This window comes from Heterocephalus glaber, unplaced genomic scaffold, assembly GCF_053883595.1.
Source record: "Heterocephalus glaber isolate CG9 unplaced genomic scaffold, H.glaber_assembly_v1.0 deba00001561, whole genome shotgun sequence".
Taxonomy (NCBI): domain Eukaryota; kingdom Metazoa; phylum Chordata; class Mammalia; order Rodentia; family Bathyergidae; genus Heterocephalus; species Heterocephalus glaber.
Genome location: NW_028258349.1, coordinates 4350063 through 4371974, shown reverse-complemented (window position 1 = coordinate 4371974; position 21912 = coordinate 4350063). Strand labels below are relative to the sequence as shown.

Genomic DNA, 21912 nt, shown 5'->3' with positions numbered 1-21912 from the left:
TATTTTCTGTTACTACTACAAAAACTACTTTCTGTTTTCCAAACACTAGGTATACCTCTTGATTTTTTTTTCCACATTATTGCTTTGTCCTATAACAAATATTCATAACAATCACACTGTTATAAATTCCTCCTTTTATTTACTTGTCATTTGGATATTATTTCCTATCAGAAGCTTTGCTTGATCCCCAGACAGAATGAAATACTTCTATGTATTTTCCTAATTACCTCTTAACTTGTCCCTCTTCCTGGGCCTTAAATTCTATGTGCAAGAATGTATCTTCTGTTCCCTTTACCCCAAAGTCTTGCCAAATGCCTAAAGCTCATTAAATATTTAAAAGTTTTATTTTTATTGAATATTGATTAATTATAATTATATGTACTTAGGGAGTATAAGTAATGCTTGGATAGGTATAGACAACATGGAATAATTGATTCAAGTATTGAATACAGTATCCATTACTTCAAGTACTCATCATTTATTCCCCTTTCTAAGTGAAACTCTGATCCCTTTGACCAGTGTCTCCTCATTCCCACATCCCCCAGTCTCTGGTGCCTACTGTAATCTCTGCTTCTATGTGTTTGATTTTTTTTTAACGCACATATAACTGAGAACATGTAGTGTTTGTCTTTCTGTTTCTGGCTTATTTCATTTAGCATATTGACCTCCAGGCTCATCCTCGTTGTTGCCAATAACATAATTTTTTTCTTTTTAAGGAATATATATATTCCATATATAAAAATTCATATATATGTATTCCTTTGTATATACAAAGCATTTTACATTTTCTTCATCCATTCATTGGTTGATGTACACTTAGGGTGGTTTTGTAACTTGGCTGTTGTGAATAGTACTGCAATAAACATGGGATGGCATGTATCTCTTCAACATACCAGTTTCAAATATTTTGGATATATACACAGAGGGAGGACTGTGTGATTGTATGGTAACTTTATTTATAGTTTTTTGAAGTTCTTCTGTGCTGTTTTTCATAATGGTTGTACTGGTTTATATTCCTATCAACAGCGTAGGAGGGTTTCTTTTTCCTCCACATCTTTATTAAGATTTATCTTCCATTAGTTTGAGAAAGGCCATCTGACAGAAGTAAGGAGATATCATGATTTTACTACGTATTTACCTAATGGTTAGAAATATTGATTGTTTTTTAAATCAATTGACCATTTATATGTCTTATTTTGAAAAATAACTATTAAGGTTCTTTGCTCATTTAAAAAATATAGGGTTTTTTGCTATTGATTTTTTGAGTTCCTTGGATATTTTGGATATTAATCCCTTATCAGATGTATGGCTTATAAATAATATCTTGTATTTTGTAGCTTATTTGTTTAATCTGTTGATTTGCTTCCTTTGCTGTGGAGAAGATTTTTAGTTTGATGTAATCCCACTTGTCAATTTTTATTTTTGTTGCCTGAGCTTTTGGAAAATTTCTTGTCTTCTTTTTTTTTCTTAGCTAATGGTTGTCAATTTTATTTATCTTCTAAAAAATGATTCTTGGTTTTATTCATTTTTCTGCTAGTTTTTGTAGTCTCCATTTCATTTAGTTGTGCTCTAAACTGTTATTCTCTTCATTCTGCTAATTTTGGATTTAGTTTGTTCTTTTTCTAATAAAACATTAAGTCATTCATTTGAGATCCTCCTTTTTTGATGTAGGAATTTGTTGCTATAAACTTTCCTCTCAGGATTGCTTTTGCTGGATCTCATGTCTTTTGGTGTGTTGTTTTCCATTATCACTTATCTCAAGACGCTTTGTTTGGGAGAATGTTTTGTTTTTAATAGTTTATTTTATTTGTACATGTTTGCAGTTAGTGTAATTTACAATCATCTTGGGTCTTGGGGAATGCTTACACATACATATTGCCACACGTTTCTTTTTTATTTAATCCACTTCCTCTCCTTCCCTTCCATCCCTCCCTCCTCCTCCAGTTCCCCTATCCCATTTTTCTTTTTTATTGATATTATTTGCCTTAGCTCCTGTTATGGTATATAATGTTGATATTACCTTGGGTTATTAGGTTCCTATACATGGGATATCTTTATTCCCCTTCCCTTCCTCCTCATCCCTTACTATTGCTTCCTTGAGCCACTTCCCTATTGCAAGAGATCCATCCCCTTGTACTTTTCTATCCAACTTTTATCATTTTCTTTTTGGTACCAGGGATTGAACTCAAGACCTTGCACTTGTGAGGCAGGCATCAACACCACTGAGCTAAATCCCTGGCCCCTTTATCATTTTCTTTGTTTGTACTTGCCGCACATGAATGAGAGATACCATATGGTATTTAAGCTTGTGTGGCTGGTTTATTTCACTCAACATTATATTTTCCAGGCATATCCATGGCTCAAATTTGTAATTCTTTGCAGTTGAATAGTATTCCATTAAATATAAATACCACATTTTTTATGTAATCATCTGTTGCTGGTTATACAGGCTGCTTCCAGGATTTAGCTGTTATGAATTGTGCTGCTATAAATATTGGTATGCATGTCTAGTATCGTGTCTTAAACTCTTGGTGAAAGATGTCTAGCAGGGGCATAGCTGGGTCATATGGTATTTCTTTTCTTTCTTTCTTTCTTTTTTTTTTTTTTTGAGACAGGGTCTCATTACGTAGTTCAGGCTGGCCTTGAACTCACTAGCTGGCCTCAAACTCTCAGCGATCCTCCTGCCTCACCCTCCTGAGTGCTGAAATTACAGGTGTGCACCATCATGCCCAGCTGGAGTTTCTAATTTCAGTTCTTTGAGAAATCTCCATACTGATTTCCATAATGGTTGTATTTGCTTGCATTCCCACCAACAATGAAGGAGGGTTCCTTTTTTCATTAACTATGTGAATATTTGTTATTTGGTTTCTTAACGATTGCCATTCTTTGTGGAGTAAGGAGGAATCTTAGCATTGTTTTAATTTGCATTTCTCTAATGTCCAGAGATATTGAGCATTTTTCATATATTTGTTGACAATTTGTAATTCTTCCTCTCTCAAGTGTCTGTCCATTTCTCTTGCCATTTCTTGACTGGGTCTTTAATTTTAAATGATTTAATTTTTTTTTGAGTTCTTTGTTTATTCTAAATATTAGTCCTCTGTGGAGTAGCTGGAAAAAATATTTTTCCCATTCTGTAGGTTGTCTCATTACTGTATTGATTGATTCTTTTGCTGTTCAGAAGCTTTTTAGCCTGATATAATTCCATTTATTGATTCTTGCTGGTATTTCTTGTGCAATTGAAGTTCTGTTTAGAAAGTCCTTTCCTACACCTATGTCTTCAAGTGTTTTACCTATTTTATGTTCCAGAAAGATTAATGTTTCTGATTTAATGTTTACTTCTTTGATCCATTTTGATTTTAATTTAGTACATGGTGAGAGATAAGGGTCCAACTTCAATCTTCTGCACACAGATAACCAGTTTTCTTAACACTGTTGAATAGGCTGACTTTCCTCCAACATAAGCTTTTGGCCCCTTTTTCAAAGATCAAATAGTTGAATATGTTTGGTTGGGTTTCTGTATCCTCAGTTCTGTTCCACTGACCCATGTATCTGTTCTGTGTTCCAGTACCATGTCATTTTTATCATTATTGCTTTGTAGTATACCCTGAATCTGGCATTACTATGCCTGCTGCTTTGCTCTTATTTCCCCAAATTGCTTTTGCTGTTCTGGGTCTCTTCTGGCACCATATGAATTCCAGGATTGTTTTCTCTGAATCTGTAAAGTAATTTTGAAAATATAGCCATATTGACAATATTGGTTCTGCCTATCCAGAAGCAGGGGACATATTTCCACTTTCTGATGTCCTCCTCTTCAGTCTCCTTCTTCAGAGTACTGTAGCTTTCTTTGTAGAGGTGTTTCACTTGCTTGGTTAGTTAATTCCTAGGTATTTCATTTTTCTTGAAGCTACTGTGAATGGTATTCTTTTCATAATTTCCTTTTCATTGTGCTCATTGTTGATGTACACAAATGCTAATGATTTGTGTGCTGATCTTGTATTCTGCTACTTTGCTGAAGTTGGTTATTAATTCTAAGAGTTTTTTGGTAGAGTTCTTTGGGTCTTCTATATAAAGTATCATGTGATCTGCAAATAATAATTTCAGTGCTTCTTCTCCTATATAGATCTCTTTTATTTTTTTCTCTTGCCAAATTTTTCTGGCTAATGTTTCAAGTAATATGTTAAATACAAGAGGAGACAGTGGATATCATTGTCTTGTTCCTGTTTTTTTTGTTTTTTTTTTTTGTACCAGGGATCGAGCTCAGGTCCTTGTGCTTGCGCACCAGGCGGTGAAACCACTGAGCTAAATCCCCTGCTTTGTTCCTGTTTTTAGTGGGGATGCTTTTAGTTTTTTCCCATTTTCTATGATGTTGACTATTGGTTTGTCACCAATAGCCTTTATTATATTCAGGTATAGTCCTTCTATACCTCTTTTCTTCAGGGTTTTTATCACAAAGGGGTGTTGAATTTTGTTGAAAGCCTTTTATGCACTATTGATGTGATCATATGATATGGTTTTTGAACTTGCTTCTATTTATGTGATGTATTACGTTTATTGATTTATGTATGTTGAACCATCCTTGCTTCTCTGGGAGGAAACCTACTTGACATGATGTGTGATCTTTTTGATAATGTCCTGTATTCTATTTGCTAATATCTTGTTGAAGATCTTTGCATCAATATTCATTCAGGAAATTGGCCTGTCCTTTTCTTTTTTATTTTGATCTTTATCCAGTTTTGGGATAAGAGTGATACTGGCTTCCGTAAATGAGTTTGGGAGTGCTCCCTCCCTTTCAGTTTCTTCCAAGAGCTTGAGGAGTATTGGTGGTATAATAACAAAGGTTTTATAGAATTCAGCAGTGAATTTAAATTGGTAGATTCTTTATTACTGTGCCAAGTTTATTGTTTTTTATTGGGTTATTAAACATATTTATATCTTCCTGGGTTAGTTTTAGTAGTTTGTATGTGTCTAGTACTCTGTCCATTTCTTCAAAATTTGCTGGAATATAGTTTTTTGAAGTACTTACTATTTTATGGATTTCAACTGTGTCTGTTGTGACTTAAATTTTTTCATTTCTAATACAATTGATGTGAGTTTTTTCTCTCTTTCTTTTGGTGAGTCTGGCTAAGTGTTGTTTATTTATTCTTTCAAAGAACCTGCTCTTGAATTTGCTGGGGGTTTTTTACAGTTTTTGGTTAGGGCTGGTTTGTTGTTACTTCTCAAATATCTTAAGATTTCTTGAGATAAGGTTATTTATTTGGGCTTGCCCCATTTTCCTAATGTGGACATTGATTGTGATAAATTTTCATCTCAGAACTGCTTTCGTAGTGTCCCAGAGGTTTTGTTGAGTTGTAGTCATTGTCATTAACTTCCAGAAATTTTTATATTTCTTCTTTGATTTCTTCTGTGGCCCATTGGGTGTTTAGGAATATGTTGTTAATTTTCCAAGAGTGTTTGCGTTTTCCAAAATTTCTTATGTGATTGATTTCAATTTTTATTGTACAGTGGTCTGATAGTGTGCATGGAGAAATTTCAATTTTTTAATATATACTTAAGCTGGTTTTGTGGACTAGTATCTGATCTATTTTGGAAAAATTGACATGTTCTGCTGAAAAGAATGTATACTCTGTTATAGAGGGTGAAATACTATATATCTATATCTGTATCTATCTAGTTTATATGTTCAAGGGTGTGATTCAGCTCTGATATTTCTTTTTTTTTGTTTTGTTTAGTTGATCTATCCCTTTGCAAAAGAAGGGTGTTAAAATCCCCTACTATGGTTGTGTTAGCATTTATTTGGTCTTTAAATTTCAATATTTTTAATTTTATGAATATAGGTACTCCAATATTTAGTGCAATCTGTTTATCGATGTTATCTCTTCTTGTTGGATTTTTCCCTTCTTTGTCTCTTCTAATCAGTTTTAGCTTGAAGTTTAACATGTTTGATATTAGAATTGCTACCTTTCTTGCTTTCAGGTCCCATGTGCATGATATGTTGTTTTCAATCCTTTAGTGTTTAATCTATGATTATCTTTTTGGATTAGATGAGTTTCTTGAATGCAACAGACTATCTGATTCTGTTTTTTGATCCAGTCTGCCAATCTGTGTCTTTTAATTGGAGAGTGGAGGCCATTGGCATTGAGAGATATTACTGAGATGTATTTGTTATTTACTATCATCACCTTCTTTATCTGTTGGTGAATTCAACAGAGGAGTGACTAGAACAGAGTGGTGAATCCATAGTGAGGAGAGTTTGTGGTTTACATGGTTTGTTTTTTCTTTTCCTGATGTTTTCTGCTGCAGTGATTTCTGTTGAGGATATTCTTAAGTATTTTCTCCAGAGCTGGTTTAGTAGTCATATATCTTTTGAGCTGGTATTTTTCATGGAAATACCTTATTTCTCCATCTATTTTGAAAGATAACTTTGCTGGACAAGTTAATTTTGGTTGGAAGTTATTTGCTCTTAGGGATTGCAATACTTCACTCCAAGCTCTTCTGGACTATAAGGTTTGTGTTGAGAAGTCTTCTGTGATTCTAACTGATTTACCTTTATGCATGATTTTTTTCATTTTTCTCTGGTTGCTTTTAAAATTCTGGTTTTTTGCTGAATATTTGCAATATATCTTGGCAAGCTTCTTGTGTCATTATAATTGGTGTTCTAAAGCATCACTTATATTTTAACCTCTTTTCTTATGTTTGGGACAATTTCTTTTATGATTTCTATAAACAAGTTAGTTAGACCATCTGTGCTATTTTCTAGTTTTTCTGTAACTCCATTTAGCCTTGGATTGGTCTTCTAATTATCATTTAGTAGCTGTTGGATAATCCTGTCTTGTTCTCTTATTTTCTTTTTGGCTTCTTAGCCTCTTCATTGTAATTCCCTTATTTTGTTCTCAATGTTAGACACTTTGTCTTCATATTGGTCATTTCTGCAATTTATATACAGTTTTTATTTCAGATATTTCTGTCACATTTTTTGAAGATTACATATCTTTGTTGAATTTGTCATTCAAAGTTTGGACTATTTTGGTTAGCTCATCCAGTTTTTGTTGCTATGTCCCTAAAAGTTGACTGTGGGCAGATTGAAATTGCTGTAAACTTTTGGTTCATTCTCTCTTTGTTTTTTTTTAGCATAACATTTATTGGTACATGTTAGGCATACATAATGATAACACTCATCAGGGAGAATTCGCACCTGTGCATGTTACATCCCACCTCTTTTTTCCCATTTCCCCCTCCCCTTGGCTCCCTACCTACCTTATGTACAAAAGTTTTGTTTCCATTTTTTTCATTCTATTTTCACTTTATTTTCTTTCTTCATTCCTTCTATGAACTTTTCATAGAGTTCTGCTACCTGGTATTTATTTTCTTTTGTTTTCCTGATATTTGTTTTCTTCTCCTTTTGTGATCCCTTGCTCTGCCTTGGGAGTGTTAGATGAACTCAGGGATCTTCTGTTGCCTTGCTTCCCCATGCTTGTATGTGTATCTATGATGTAACTATATAGGTATAGATATGGATATATAGAGATATCTCTCTCTCTCTCTCTCTGTGTATGTATGTGTATATATATATATATATATATTCTGTCCTGTTTTTCCCTCTTTTGGGGGGGAAGTGGTTCTGCAGGTTGAAAACTAGAAAAGTGTGGAGATTTGGGGGTTTATATGGAGATTTTTAGTAGGATGTTACCTCCCTGAGAATAATTTTCAGCTTTGTATTTCTTCTGTTATTTACTGTAAGTGATTTGGACTCTGTCCCTATTTTTTAATAAAAGAATTACTTCTGATTATAATAGCATCAACAGATTAAATCATATATCACTTCTATATGATAGTCCTTGCAGTTACACTTACCCCTTTATCTATCCTTTATGCACACTATGACCACTTATTATTGGTGATTATTCTGCAGTGAGGTAGGTGAAATGGAGGGAGGAGAATAGAAAGTGGTTGGATGAGGAATGTAAGATACTAAGAGAGAAGTTCATGGGGAAATAGTGACAGATGGGAAGAAAAGTTTGATGCAGGGTCTGATTCTACTGGAGTACTTTTAATTGAGTTGAAGGGTTAGTATTGAGAGTTTCAGAGGATAGTTGTAGGGGCAAGGGTAAGATATGGGAGGAAGGAGGTTTACTTCGTGATTAAGGGAAGCTTTGCAGATGTCAGAATCTATCCATAGAGAGGATAATACGTTAACTAAGATCTACAAAAGTCAAAGGGAGGAATGAGGGTTAATACTAGGGAAGAAAGGAGTGACTGTGGGAGAACTTAGTATGGGAAATTTAAAACTTGGAGTGAGGAGTTTATGTATTTGGAAAAAGAATAAAGAATATGGTAATAGTATTGCTTTGGGGATTTGAGGTGAAGAAGCTAGATAGGGAGCTGAATTGAAGAAGAGAAGCTAGACATCTATTAAATCAGAGCCAATGGAAGAAAAACCACAAAAGTTAAAACCTAATTAACACAAAAAAATAAAAGAACATAATATAACCCCTCACTATTAAATAAACCGAGAAATAAACAAAAATTCAAATCTATAAGATATCCAATGGGAACACAGATTAAATAATTCAATGAGATAGAGTTTATGTGATTCACTTGTAGCTTCTTTACTAGAGAGTCTGAGTGCTCACACCTCAATAAATCCTTTGAATCTTCCTCTGCAATACTTAATCTAACTCACGCTCAGGGCTTCTTTCTGCTGGGTTGCAGGGATTCTGGCAGAGTATGGTTCAGTCCAAGTTCTTGGGCTTGGAACTCTTGATGTCCCTCTCCCTGGATGTGATGGTGGACTCAGCAGATCAATTCACTGGCATGAAATTGTCCACTGAGTCAGGAGTACTCCTATGCAATCAAGTCTGCTACAGTAGTAACAAGCTAATCAGTCACAGTGGCATCTCTCTGGAAAAGTTGAGAATATACCATGATACCCAATTTTGGATCTCCATTTAGCCTAGAGAAGAAATCCACAGTTTAGTGCAAGCATCATAACAACCCAAGTATTGACCCACAGCTAATATGCACTAAATCCAGTCTGTTTCCCCTTAGAGTTAAAAAAAAAAGGCATTCAACAGTAATTTTATAGAATCAATTATCTGAAGCCCATAGGGTTGGGAACTCTGCAATACCGGGGCGGGGTGGCAGTGTTTTATTTTAAAGTCTTCTGCTGTGTGGTATGGGAAGGAGGAAATAGGAGCGGGACAAAGGATCTTAATGGTGGTAGAGGGATGTTATATATTTAGATGGCTAACAGGGAAAACTGGGTATAAAATCAATAGTGAGAAATGGGAATGAGAAAGGATTCTACGGTCAACATAAATATTAGATAAAAAGTTAAAGAGAGACAGATGAAGAAGGAGGAGAAAAAAATAAAAATAGCGGAAAGATATGAAACAGAAGAAAGAAGTCAGGTGAAAAGACATGAATACAAGTAGAAGAAATAAAAAGGGACAAGGGAGAATTCCTTCACCTTCTATAAATTATATTGGAAGAACAGGGCAATGGAAACACACAAACACACACACACTCTTAAGAGAAAAACCATGGCAAATAATGGAATAAAAGTGTGGGGAGAATGAACAGAAAGAGGAAAACAGCAAAAACCAAAAAGAAAAAAAAGAGTTTTCTATTGTTTCAGAGATGTAGCCCTTTTCCACAGTGTAGGAATAAGGAGCAGAGGTCAAGCCAATACATTATTCTGCTCTTGCTGGAAATCTAAGGTGGCATTCCACCCCAGAATGGTGCTGAATATAGACATCCACATACAATGGGGACAGGGTGCCAATGTGACCTTCCAATTCTGTGTAACTCAGGCTGAACCTGGCCTCTGACCTCAGGAACTGAGTCAGTGTTCACCAGCTCCAGCTCCTTGGCAGGACTCCATCCAGCCTGCTGTCCAACTGCCAGCCGTCTTCTCTGGCAGTTCTTCCCTCCTTCACACTCAGAACTTGACAGTGTGGAGCATGGCTAGGAGTCAAAGGGCTGCTCTGGCAACCATGTTCGAAAACTAAGCCCTTCCCTACAGTTGAGTCCCCACTAGATCTTGTTCCACATTTGAGTTGGCAGGTGCTGGACCAAGGTCACTCACCAATTGTTTACTGGGGAAAGCCATATGGGGAACAGTATCCACATTTTTTGTTTGTTTTTGTTTTTAGTTCTTTTATTGGTACATTTTAGGTAAACAATTCATTTACATTTATCATTGAGTGTTTGTACCTATACATGATGTATCTTGGTTCTTATTTTTTTCCCCATTACCTGTGCACACTTCACCCCCTCCACCCTTCCCTATTTATATAGATTTCATTTCCATTTTTTTTTCTTTTCTCATAGGTTTTCCCTTTCCCTCTTTTCCTTTCCCCTTCCCCTCCCTTCACTCCTTCATCTTTGGACCTTTTTTCCTATTTCAAATTATCAATTATTCATTTTAATCATTTTAACTCTTGTTTACACTATCAGTTTCTCACACTAGAGAAACTATTTGGTATTTACACATGTGTGTCCTATTTATTTCACTTAGGAGTATGGCCTCGATATGCATCCATTTAGCTATAAATGACTCTAGTTTTTTGTTCTTTATGGCTGAGTAGTACTCCACTTTATAAAAAAAAACAACCCACATTTTCTTTATCCATTTTCCAGTTGATGGGCACTTGGGCTGTTTCCAAGCTTCAGCTATTGCAAACTGTGCTGCTATGAACATGGGCTCACATATATCGCTGTGGTATGATTCTTTTAATTCTTTTGGGAAGATACCCAGCAGGGGAATAGCTGGGTCAAATGGGACCTCCAGTCCTAGTTCTTTGAGGTATCTCCATACTGATTTCCACAGTGATTGCACCAGTCTGCACTCCCATCAACAATGAAGAAGGGTTCCTTTCTCCCCACACCCCCACCAGCATTTGTTATTTGTTGATTTCTTGATAGCAGCCATTCTTTCTGGGGTGAGGTGGAATCTCAGGGCTGTTTTCATCTGCATCTCTCAAATGACCAGTGATGTTGAACATTTTTTCATATATTTGTTTGCTGCTTTTACTTTTTTGTCTGAGAAATGTCTGTTCATTTCAGATGCTCATTTTTGAATTGGGTCTTTGAATTTTGGGGGTCTGATTTTTTTCAGTTCTTTATATATTCTAGATAGTAGTCCTTTGTCTGAGGTACAGCTGCTAAAAATTTTTCCCATATTGTAGGTTGTCTGTTAGCTCTGCTGGTGGTTTCTTTTGCAATGCAGAAGCTTTTTAATAAGATGAGATCCCAGTTGTTGATTCTTTCTGCTAGTTGCCATGCTGCTGAGGTTTTGTTCATGAAGTCTTTTCCTATGCCAATGTCTTCAAGAGTTCTACCTAACTTATCTTCCAGCAATTTTACTGTTTCTGTCTTAATATTTAGATCTTTAATTCACTTTGACCTTAGTTTAGTGCATGGTGATAGGTATGGGTCTAGTTTGAATCTCTGGCAGGTCGAAATCCAGTTTTTCCAACACCATTTATTAAATAGGCTATCTTTCCTCCAAAGAGGATGGTTGGCTCCTTTGTCAAAGATGAGGTGGCTGAGCATGTCTGGAGTTGTTTCTAGATCTTCTAATCTATTCCACTGATCCTCGGGTCTGTTCCTTTGCCAGTACCATGCTGATTTTATCACAGTAGCTTTGTAGTATAGTTTCAAGTTGGGGGTTGTAATACCCCCTGTCATGTCTCTGTTACCTAGAACTGCTTTTGCTATTCTGGGTCTCTTGTTCCAAATGAATCTTTGGATTGTTTTTTCAAGGTCCATGAAGTATGCTGCTGGAATTTCAATTGGCATTGCATTGATTCTATATAGTAGTTTTGGAAGTATGGCCATTTTCACTATGTTGGTACTTCCTACCCAGGAACAAGGGATGTCTTTCCATTTTCTTGTATCCTCTTCGATCTCTTTTTTCAGAGTGCTGTAGTTTTTAGTGTAGAGGTCTTTTGCTTCCTTTGTTAGACTGATTCCTTGATATTTCATTTTTTTGGATGCTATTGTAAAAAGAATTGTTTCCCTAATTTCTCTCTCAGTGAGTCTGTTATTTGTGTACAAGAAGGCTATTGTTTTTTGAGTGTTGACCTTGCATCCACCTACTCTACTGAATCTGTCAATTAAGTCTAGAAGTCTTCTGGCGGAGCTTTTTGGATCTTCTATGTAAAGTATCATATCATCAGCAAATAATGACAGTTTAACTTCTTCTTTTCCTATCTTTATTCCTTTTATTTCTTTCTCTTTTCTAATTGCTGTGGCTAATGTTTCCAGAACTATATTGGTTTGAGGTAGAGACCATCTATTCCAATTTTTTGTAGGGTTTTTATCATAAATGCATGTTGGATTTTGTCAAATGCTTTTTCTGCGTCTATGGAGATAATCATATGGTTTTTATCCTTGGCTCTATTGATATAGGGTATTACATTGACTGATTTGCATATGCTGAACCATCCCTGCATGCCTAGGATGAATCCCACTTGATCAGGGTGTATGATCTTATTGATGATCTTCTGCATTGTATTTGTCAGTATCTTATTAAGGATTTTTGCATCTATGCTCATTAGTGAGATTGGCCTATAGTTCTCCTTTTCAGTTGGGTCTTTCTGTGCTTTGAGGATCAAGGTGATGCTTGCTTCCAGGAATGAATTTGGGAGTATTGCTTCCCTTTCAATTTCATTGAAGAGTTTAAACAGTAGTGGCAGCAGTTCCTCTCTAAATGTCTTGTAGAATTCAGCAGTGAAGCCATCAGGGCCTGGGCTTTTCTTAGTTGATAAGTTTGTAATTACATTTTCAATTTCATTGGTTGATATTGGGTTGTTCAGAATTTTTAGGTATTCTTCATTCAACTTTGCTAATTTGTATGTATGTAGGAATCTGTCCATTTCTTCTGTGTTGTCCATCTTATTGGCGTATAGGTTCTGGAAGTAGGTATTGATGATCCTCTGGATTTCTGCTGGGTCTGTTGTAATTTCACCCTTTTCATTCCTAATTGCATGGATTTGGGCCTTTTCTTTCCTTTTTCTGATAAGGTTGGCTAAGGGTTTGTCAATTTCGTTGATTCTTTCAAAGAACCAACTCTTGGCTTCATTGATTTTTTTGTATCATTCTCTTAGTCTCCATTGCATTGATTTCTCCTCTGATCTTTATAATTTCCTCCTCTGTATGGGCTCTGGGGTTGTCCTGCTCTTCTTTTTCAGAAGCTTGAGGTTCAGCATCATCTTGTTTAATTGGGCTCATTCTGTTTTCCTAATATGCGTATTCACTGCTATGAATTTCCCTCATAAGACTGTTTTCATTGTGTCCCATAGATTCCGATATGTTGTATTGTCATTGTCATTTAATTGAAGGAACTGTGTGATTTCTTCTTTAATTTCCTCTGTGTCCCATTGGTTATTCGGAAGTGTGTTGTTCAGTTTCCACGTGTTTATGAAATTTTTCCAGTTTCTTTTGCTATGGATTTCCAGTTTCATCGAACTATGGTCTGATCATATACAGGGGATAACTTCAATTCCTTTGCACTTACTTAAACATGTTCTATGTGTGAGTATGTGATCTATTTTTAAGAATGACCCATGTGCAGCTGAGAAGAATGTGTATTCTGATTTTGTGGGGTTGAAGACTCTGTAAACATCTGTTAAGTTCATTTGTTCAAGAGTTCGATTGAGTTCTAGTATTTCATTACTTATTTTTAGTCTAGTTGATCTATCTATTTGTGACAGTGGTGTGTTAAGGTCCCCTACTACAATTGTATTAGTGCATATATAACTTTTCATGCCTGTTAGTATTTGTTTTATATAGTTGGGTGCACCAGTGTTTGGTGCATAGATATTTATGATTGTCATCTCTTCCTCTTGGATTGTTCCCTTTACAAGGATGTAGTGTCCTTCTTCGTCTCTCTTAATCAGTGTTGGTTTGAAATCTACTTGATCTGCAAGGAGGATAGCTACTCTTGCTTTTTGGGGGGTTCCCATCACATGGAGTATTGTTTTCCACTCTTTAACTTTCAGTGTATGAGTTTCCTTTTGAATTAAGTGTGTTTCTTATATGCAGCATATTGTTGAATTTTGCTTCTTGACCCATTCTGCCAGTCTATTTCTTTTGATTGGTGAATTGAGACCATTAGCATTGATGGTTATAACTGAAACGTATTGACTTGTCATTGCCATAACTTTTTCTTTTTGTTGGGTTCTCCCCCTTTACATTTAATTTCTTGTCATGCCAGATGGGTTCATTCTGCTTTGCTTCCTGGGGTTGTGATCCTCAATGTCTGTTCCTAGGATATTGTGTAAAATTCTTTGGAGTGCTGGTTTGGTATTCACGAAGTTCCTAAGGTGCTCTTTGTCATGAAAGGATCTTATTTCTCCATCCATTTTGAAAGATAGTTTTGCAGGGTCCATCAATCTGGGTTGGAGGCTGTTTTCTTTTAGGGCTTGGAATATGTCACTCCAAGCTCTTCTTGCCTTGATGGTTTGTGTTGAGGAATCTGCTGTGATTCTGATGGGCTTTCCTTTGTATGTGATTTGTTTCCTTTCTCTAAGTGCTTGTAGAACTTTGTTCTTCGTTGAGTTTCTGGAATCTTAACAATTATATGCCTATGTGTAGATTTTTTTTCATCAAGGCTATTTGGAGTCCTATATGCCTCACTTATCTGTATGTCAAGTTCTTTTCCCCTGCTTGGGAAGTTTTCTGCCATTACTTCTGTGAAGAGTTTTTTTTAATATCATCTGCACTCTCTCCTGTTTCTTCATTGAGTCCAATCAATCTTATGTTATTCTTCTTTGCATCATCTAGCAGCTGCTGGATTGATTTCTCATGTTCCCTTATAATTTTGAAGCAAGTTTTCTTTTCCTGGTCATTAATTGCAATCTTATCTTCTATATCTGAAATTCTGTCCTCACATTGGCTCATTCTGCTGTGTAGACTTTCAATGGAGTTTTTCATGTGCTGGAAATCTATTTGGATCTGTTTTATGGATTCCATTTGTTTCCTATGTTGGGATTCCATCATGTTCCTCAGCTCCTCTCTAGATTTATTAATCATGTCTTGCACTAGGAGCACACTTTCTCCTGTTATCTGAGAAATTATTTCTGATTTCATTTTTTCCAGATCCCCTTTTGTTGCCAGTTCAGTGGGTCCAGGTGGTTGAGTATCAGAGTGTTCCATCTCATTTCCCTTGGGGTTGCTGTAGGTGATCTGGAAGTCTGGTTTTGAGACTTATTTACATGTCTTCTCATTTTGATTGGGGGGTGTGCTGTTGGCGCCTGCAGGGATTACCTCCTCTGAGCTGGGAGTGGTGGGACAGGGGCCGGGAGGAGAGGTAGGGCTGGTGCCCCAAAAGCCCTTTCCTGTGGGCTGGGAGCAGCGGGAGGGATGGTGGCCGGGATGCTCCTTCCTCTGGGAGGAGAGGTAGGGATGGTGCCCAAAAGCCCTTTCCTGTGGGCTGGGAGCAGCGGGAGGGATGGTGGCCGGGATGCTCCTTCCTCTGGACCAGGAGTAGTGGGAAGGCAGCTCAGAAGCCCCTACCTCTGGGCTGGGAGTGGTGGGAGGGATGGTGGCCTGCAAGCCCTTTCCTCTGGGCCAGGAGCAGTGGGACAGTGGCTCAGAAGCCCCTACCTCTGGGCCGGGAGCGGCGGGACTCAGTACCGTGGTCTGGTGGTCCGGTGTCCTCTGCGTCTTTGTAGTGTGGAACCAGGTGGCTGTACAGCGGAGCAGGGGTGGGGGTCCAGTGGATTGTTGCCAGGGCGCGGGCTGATTTGGCACGTTCAGTGAGACTGGGGACTTCGGTAGGGCATGGGCTGACCTGCCTGTCTGCAGCGGGCTGATTCAGCCTGTTCTGCACATGACTCCTCCAGAACTATATTGAACAGGAGTGGTGATAGTGGGCATCCTTGTCTTGTTCCTGATTTTAGCCTGAAAGTTTTAAGTTTTTGACCATTTAGTATGATGTTGGCTGTTGGTTTTTCATAGATAGCCTTAATCAGGTTAAGGTAAAGACCTTCTATTCCAGTTTTCTGTAGGGTTTTTATCATACATTGTGCTGGATTTTGTTGAATGGTTTTTCTGCATCTATTGAGATGATCATATGATTTTTGTCCTTGACTCTGTTAATATGGTGTATTACATTTATTGATTTATGGATGTTGAACCATCCTTGCATCCCTGGGATAAATCCAACTTGGTCAGGGTGTATGATCTTCTTGATGACCTTCTGTATTCTTTTTTTTTTGGTACTGGGGATCGAACTAGGGTCCTTGCACTTTCAAGGCAAGTGACAGAACCACTGAGCTAAATCCTCGGCTGACCCTCTGTATTCTGTTTGCCAGTATCTTGTTGAGGATTTTTGCATCTATGTTCATTAGGGAAATTGGTCTGTAGTTCTCTTTTTGGGTTGGGTCTTTCCCTGGCTTTGGAATCAAAGTAACACTTGCTTCCAGGAATGAATTTGGAAGTATTGCTTCCCTTTCAATTTTCTTGATGAATTTAAAGAGTAATGGCGTTAGTTCTTCTTTAAATGTCTTGTAAAATTCAGCAGTGAAGCCATCCGGACCTGGGCTTTTCTTTGTTGGTAAATATTTTATTACATTTTCAATTTCTCTCATTATAATTGGGGTGTTTAGAATTTCTATATCTTCTTCATTTCACTTTGGCAATTCATATGTATCTAGGAATCTGCCCATTTCTTCTGTGTTTTCCATTTTATTGGAGTAGAGGTTTTTGAAGTAGGTATTGATGATCCTCTGGATTTCTGTTGGATCTGTTGTGACTTCACCTTTTTCATTCTTCATTGCATGTATTTGTGCCTTTTCTTTCCTTTTTTTGATAAGGTTGGCTAAAGGTTTATCGATTTTATTTATTCTTTCAAAAAACCAACTCTTTGATTCATTGATTTTTTTGTGTTTTTCTCAGTCTCCATTGCATTGATTTCTGCCCTGATCTTTATAATTTCCTTTCTTGTACAAGCTTTGGATTTGTTATGCTCTTCTTTTTCTAGGAGCTTGAGGTTTTACATTAGGTTATTTATCTGAGTTTTCTCTGTTTTCCTAATATGAGCATTCACTGCTATGAATTTCCCAAGTAGAACTGCTTTCATTGTGTCCCATAGATTCCTGTATGTTGTACTGGCATTTTCATTTACTTGTAGAAACTGTTTAATTTCTTTTTTAATTACTTCTGTGACCCCTTGTTTGTTCAAGAGGGTGTTATTCAGTTTCCATGTGTTTGTTGGGGTTTTGCAGTTTCTTATGTTATTGATCTCCAATTTTATTGCACTATGGTCTAATAATATACAGGGGGTAACTTCTATTCTTTTACATTTACTTAGGCATGTCCTATGAGCTAGCATGTGATCTATTCTGGAGAATGACCCATGTGCAGCCTAAAAGAATGTGTATTCCGATTTTGTGGGGTGGAACACTCTGTAAACATCTATTAAGTCCATTTGTTCAATAGCTTGGTTCAGTCCTAGAATTTCCTTCTTAACTTTTTGTCAAGATGATCTGTCTATTTGTGATAGTGGGGTATTGAGGTCCCCCACTACAATTATGTTAGTGTTTATTTGATTTTTCATGTCTATTAATATTTGTTTTGTATAGTTGGGGGCATTCGTATTTGGTGCATATACATTTAGGATTGTCATCTCTTCCTCTTCGATTGTTCCCTTCACAAGGATGTAGTGACCATCTTTTGTCTCTCTTAATTAGTTTTGGTTTGAAATCTACTTTTTCTGCAAATAAGATTGGTACCCCTGCTTTCTTCTGGGTTCCTGTGGCGTGGAGAACTGTTTTCCATCCTTTTACTTTCAGTCTATGAGTTTCTTTTTGAGTTAGGTGTGTTTCTTGTATACAGAATATTGTTGGATTTTCCTTTTTAATCCATTCTGCCAGCCTATTTCTTTTGATTGGTGAACTGAAGCCATTAACATTGAGGGTTATAATTGCTAGATATTGATTTATCCTTGTCATGATGTTTTACTTTTGTTGGCTCTTTTATTTCTTATTTTTCCCCCTTTCCCTTTAGTGTCTTACCTTGCCTGGTGGCTTCCCTCTGTTGGGCCTCATGGAGTTGTGGCCTTCATTTTCTAGGATATTGTTTAGAATTGCTTATAGTGCTGGTTTGGTGTTCATGAAATTTCTTAGGTGTTCTTTGTCATGGAAGTATCTAATTTCCCCATCAATTTTGAAAGATAATTTTGCCAGATACAACAGTCTAGGTTGGAAGTTATTTTTTTTTTAGGGCTTGAAATACTTCACTCCAGGCTGTCCTTGATTTGAGGGTTTGTGTTGAGAAGTCTGCTGTGATTCTGATGGACTTTCCTTTGTAGGTGATTTGTTTCTTTTCTCTGACTGCTTGTAGGATTTTGTTTTTCCGTTGGGTTTCTGGGATCTTGACTATTATATATCTAGATTTTTTTTGATCATGGCTAGTTGGAGTTCTATATGCCTCGCTTATTTGTATGTCCAATTTTCTACCTCTGTCTGGGAAGTTTTCCACTATTACTTCTGTGAACAGTTTTTTATGTCAATTGTGCTTTCTCCTATTTTTTCATGGACTCCTATCAGTCTTATGTTATTCTTCTTTGCATCATCTAACAGTTGTTGGATTGATTTCTCATGGTCCCTCACTATTTTTAAGAAATCTCTATTTTCATGGTCTCTAACCATGATCCTGTCTTCTATATCTGATATTCTATCTTCAGGTTCCCTTAATCTGCTGTGGATACTTTCAGTGGAGTTTTTGATCTCCTGAATATATGTTTGAATCTGTTTCATGGATCCCTTTTCTTTCTTATGTTGGGCAATCATGGTTTCCATTTCTTTCTTATGCTGGGTATTCATGGTTTCCAGCATGTTTCTGAGCTCATTTATTTTTTTTATCTGTTTCTGTTCTAGATACTCTAATCATGTCTTTCACTCTGCTTACCATCTCTGTAGATATCTGGGAGATTATTTCTGCTTTGAATTTTTCTAGAGCCTCATTCATCTGTTTTGTTACTTCCTGTGCTATCAGTTCAGCCAGGTGGTTGATTATGGAACTTTTCCATCTCATTTCTCCCAGGATTTACCCTTGGTGGGGTGGAAGTCTGAGTTTGTGCCTTGCTTAAATGTCTTCTCATTTTTGTTTTTGGTACTGTCCTTGGTTTAACTCCTGGGTTGATAGTTTGAAATTGCTTATGATAGTATCTTTGTTGCTTGTAATTAGAACCTTATGGAATGATTGCTTCTCAGAGGTGTCTTCCAGATACAGCTGGTCTTTAAGTTTTGAGTCTCTAATGACTTTAAGGCTATCTCATTTTCCTTATACTAGGAAGGTTCATTGACTAGTTCAATAACAACACCTTAGCCCAAGTGATACAATCAGCAATACCATTGCACCAAGTACATCTTTAAAAATGACATTTTGTGGTAGTTATTAATCTATCACCTTTAGCTGTGTGAATTAAATCAAGATCCAGGACCAACCCAACATATAGTGTATAAACTCTTCAATATAACATCTTTACCCTTTGGGATGGGGAGTTAGAAGGGGTTGGGGAAGGAGAGACAGATGGAAAGAAGGATAGGAGAAGGTTAGCAGTGTGGCCAGAGGACACAGGTGAGAAGGAAAAAGAGAATAATAGGAAAATAAAGAAGAACTCCAAATGAGGACCAAAACAGGGACAAAAAGGGAAGATGAACAATGTGGGAGAGCAAGAGAGTGAGTGTAAGAGAGAGAGAGGGGAATGGAAAAGAAAGAAAAAAAGAAAAGAAAAAGGAGAGAAAAAATATTTGCAAAGAGTAGGGAAAAAAATTAAAGAGGAGCAAAAGAAAAGAAAAGAGAAAAAAACCAAACATAATACTAATTTTGGGAATAAAAAAATAACAATGAAAATGAAGGGCCTCTTTCAGGGTATGTCTCTGCTGTCACAATAGACAACGTGGGTAGCAGTGTGCATATATAAGTCAATGAGTCTCAGCAAGCTAGTCACAGACCCATGAGATTCAGGCAGTCCCAAGTTGAGCTCCCTGTCGTCCTGTAGGGTTGAACTCTGCAGAGTTGTATTGCAGGTTCCAGCTGCCCTTCCCCTGAAGATAGACCTGGTCCTGATGGGAGGTGAAGATGACTCCAACTTACCCAATACAGTGGTCTGGTGGTCCGGTGTCCTCTGCATCTTTGTAGTGTGGAACCAGGTGGCTGTAGAGAGGAGCGGGGTGGGGGGTGTCCAGTGGATTGCTGCTGGGGCACGGGGTGATTTGATGTTTTCCATGTGATTCGTGACCTCAGGACGGCATCTGCAGACCTGCCTGTCTGCAGCAGGCAGTATCCGCATTTTTCTTGCAGGTTCCAACTGCTATTGATTCAATCCCCATGAAGTTCTTTCTTCTATGTGGAATGTTCTACAGTTGCCTCTGGATAGTATTCTTTGGGTTGGATTCTTCAAAGCAGAATTCAGAGACAGTCACCACATTGTGTTTGGTTAATCCATCTCTTATATCTCTTTCCTTTTACAATAGATTCTCCTCTTTGTGTTTGTTGTTGATGTCTCTCTAACATGGCTCCTCCTCTACTCAGCCATGTTGGATCTTCTATATTCTTCCTTCTCAGTGGATCTTTCCTCAGCTTCTATGACATGACTCCTCCTCTAGTCAGCCATGCTGAATCCTCTATTCCAGACTTTTGCCTTGTCCAAGAACAGGTCCATTGTTTGGCTCACACTTCTGTTGTCCCGTGCAGAAGGGAGACAATGCAGACCCACAGGAGCATGTTGTTTAATTTTTGTTTTTCCATGTTCTGTGAAGAATGTCATTGGAATTTTTAAGAGAATTCATTGTATCTGTAGATCACTTTTGGTAATATGGCCATTTTGACAACATTAATCCTACTGACTCATGAACATGGGAAGTCTTCCCATTTTCTGGTGTATTCTTCAATTCTTTTTCTTCAATGTTCTCAAATTGTCATTATAGAACTTTTTCACTTCCTTGGTTAGACTAATATCTAGGTATTTTTTAAAGCAATTATGGGTGGAATTATTCTTCTGATTTTTTTGAGCTACTCAAATACTGATGTGGTAAAACTACTGATTTTTAATATTGATTATTTGTCTTTCGTATCTCTTGACAATTAATTTTAGCTATAATTGTTTCAATAGATTTCTCTGTTAGTCATACTTGAGATGAAATATATACCACAATTCTGGTCTAAAATAACATGTCTTTGTATTACTTGTATCATTGAGTTTTGAGCTTTCATGTTTTATGTAATTAATCAATTTATGGCCTTAATATACAACTTTAAAAATTTCCTTTAGTAATTCTTGTAAGGTAAGCCTGGTGGTGATGAATCTCCTTATTTCTGTAGGACAGCTTAGCTGAGTAAAATATTCTTTATTGGCAATTATTTTCTTTCAATACATTGAATGTGTTAACTCACTATTTCGTAGACAACTGAGAAACCCATTGATAGTTATACTAGTACCCTTATATGGAATGTGTTTATTGTCTCATTGCTTTAATAATATTTTATCTTTGATTTTTGATTGTTTGATTATTATATATCTTGGTGAACCCTGGTTTGGACTGAACTTGATTGGAGACCTCAGTGCTTCCTATACCATGGATGTTGCCATCTTTCACCAGATTTTGGAAGTTTTGAGTCATTATTTCTTTAAATATATTTTCTGGTCCCTTTTCTCACTCACCTCAAAACTCTGTAATGCATAGGTTTTGTCTTTTGATGTTATCTCATAATTTCCATAAACTTCTTTGTTCTTTTTCTCTGTTTTTGTTTTTGGGTTTTTTGTGTGCTTTTTTTGTTTTGTTTTGTTTTGTTTGTTTGTTTTTTACCAGATAATTTCAAATGTTCTATATTTGAATTCACTGAATCTTCTGTTTGGTCACGTCTGCTGTTGAAGCTTTCTATTTTATTTTTCAATTGCCA

At 36.8% G+C, this 21912-nt stretch overlaps 1 protein-coding gene across 2 annotated transcripts in view; it reads left to right on the top strand.

The window, feature by feature from the left end:
• The window catches only part of LOC101701902 (mucosal pentraxin), a 56991-nt gene that overhangs the window by 8589 nt on the left and 26490 nt on the right, over window positions 1–21912 (top strand). The gene's annotated exons all lie outside the window — the stretch shown is intronic.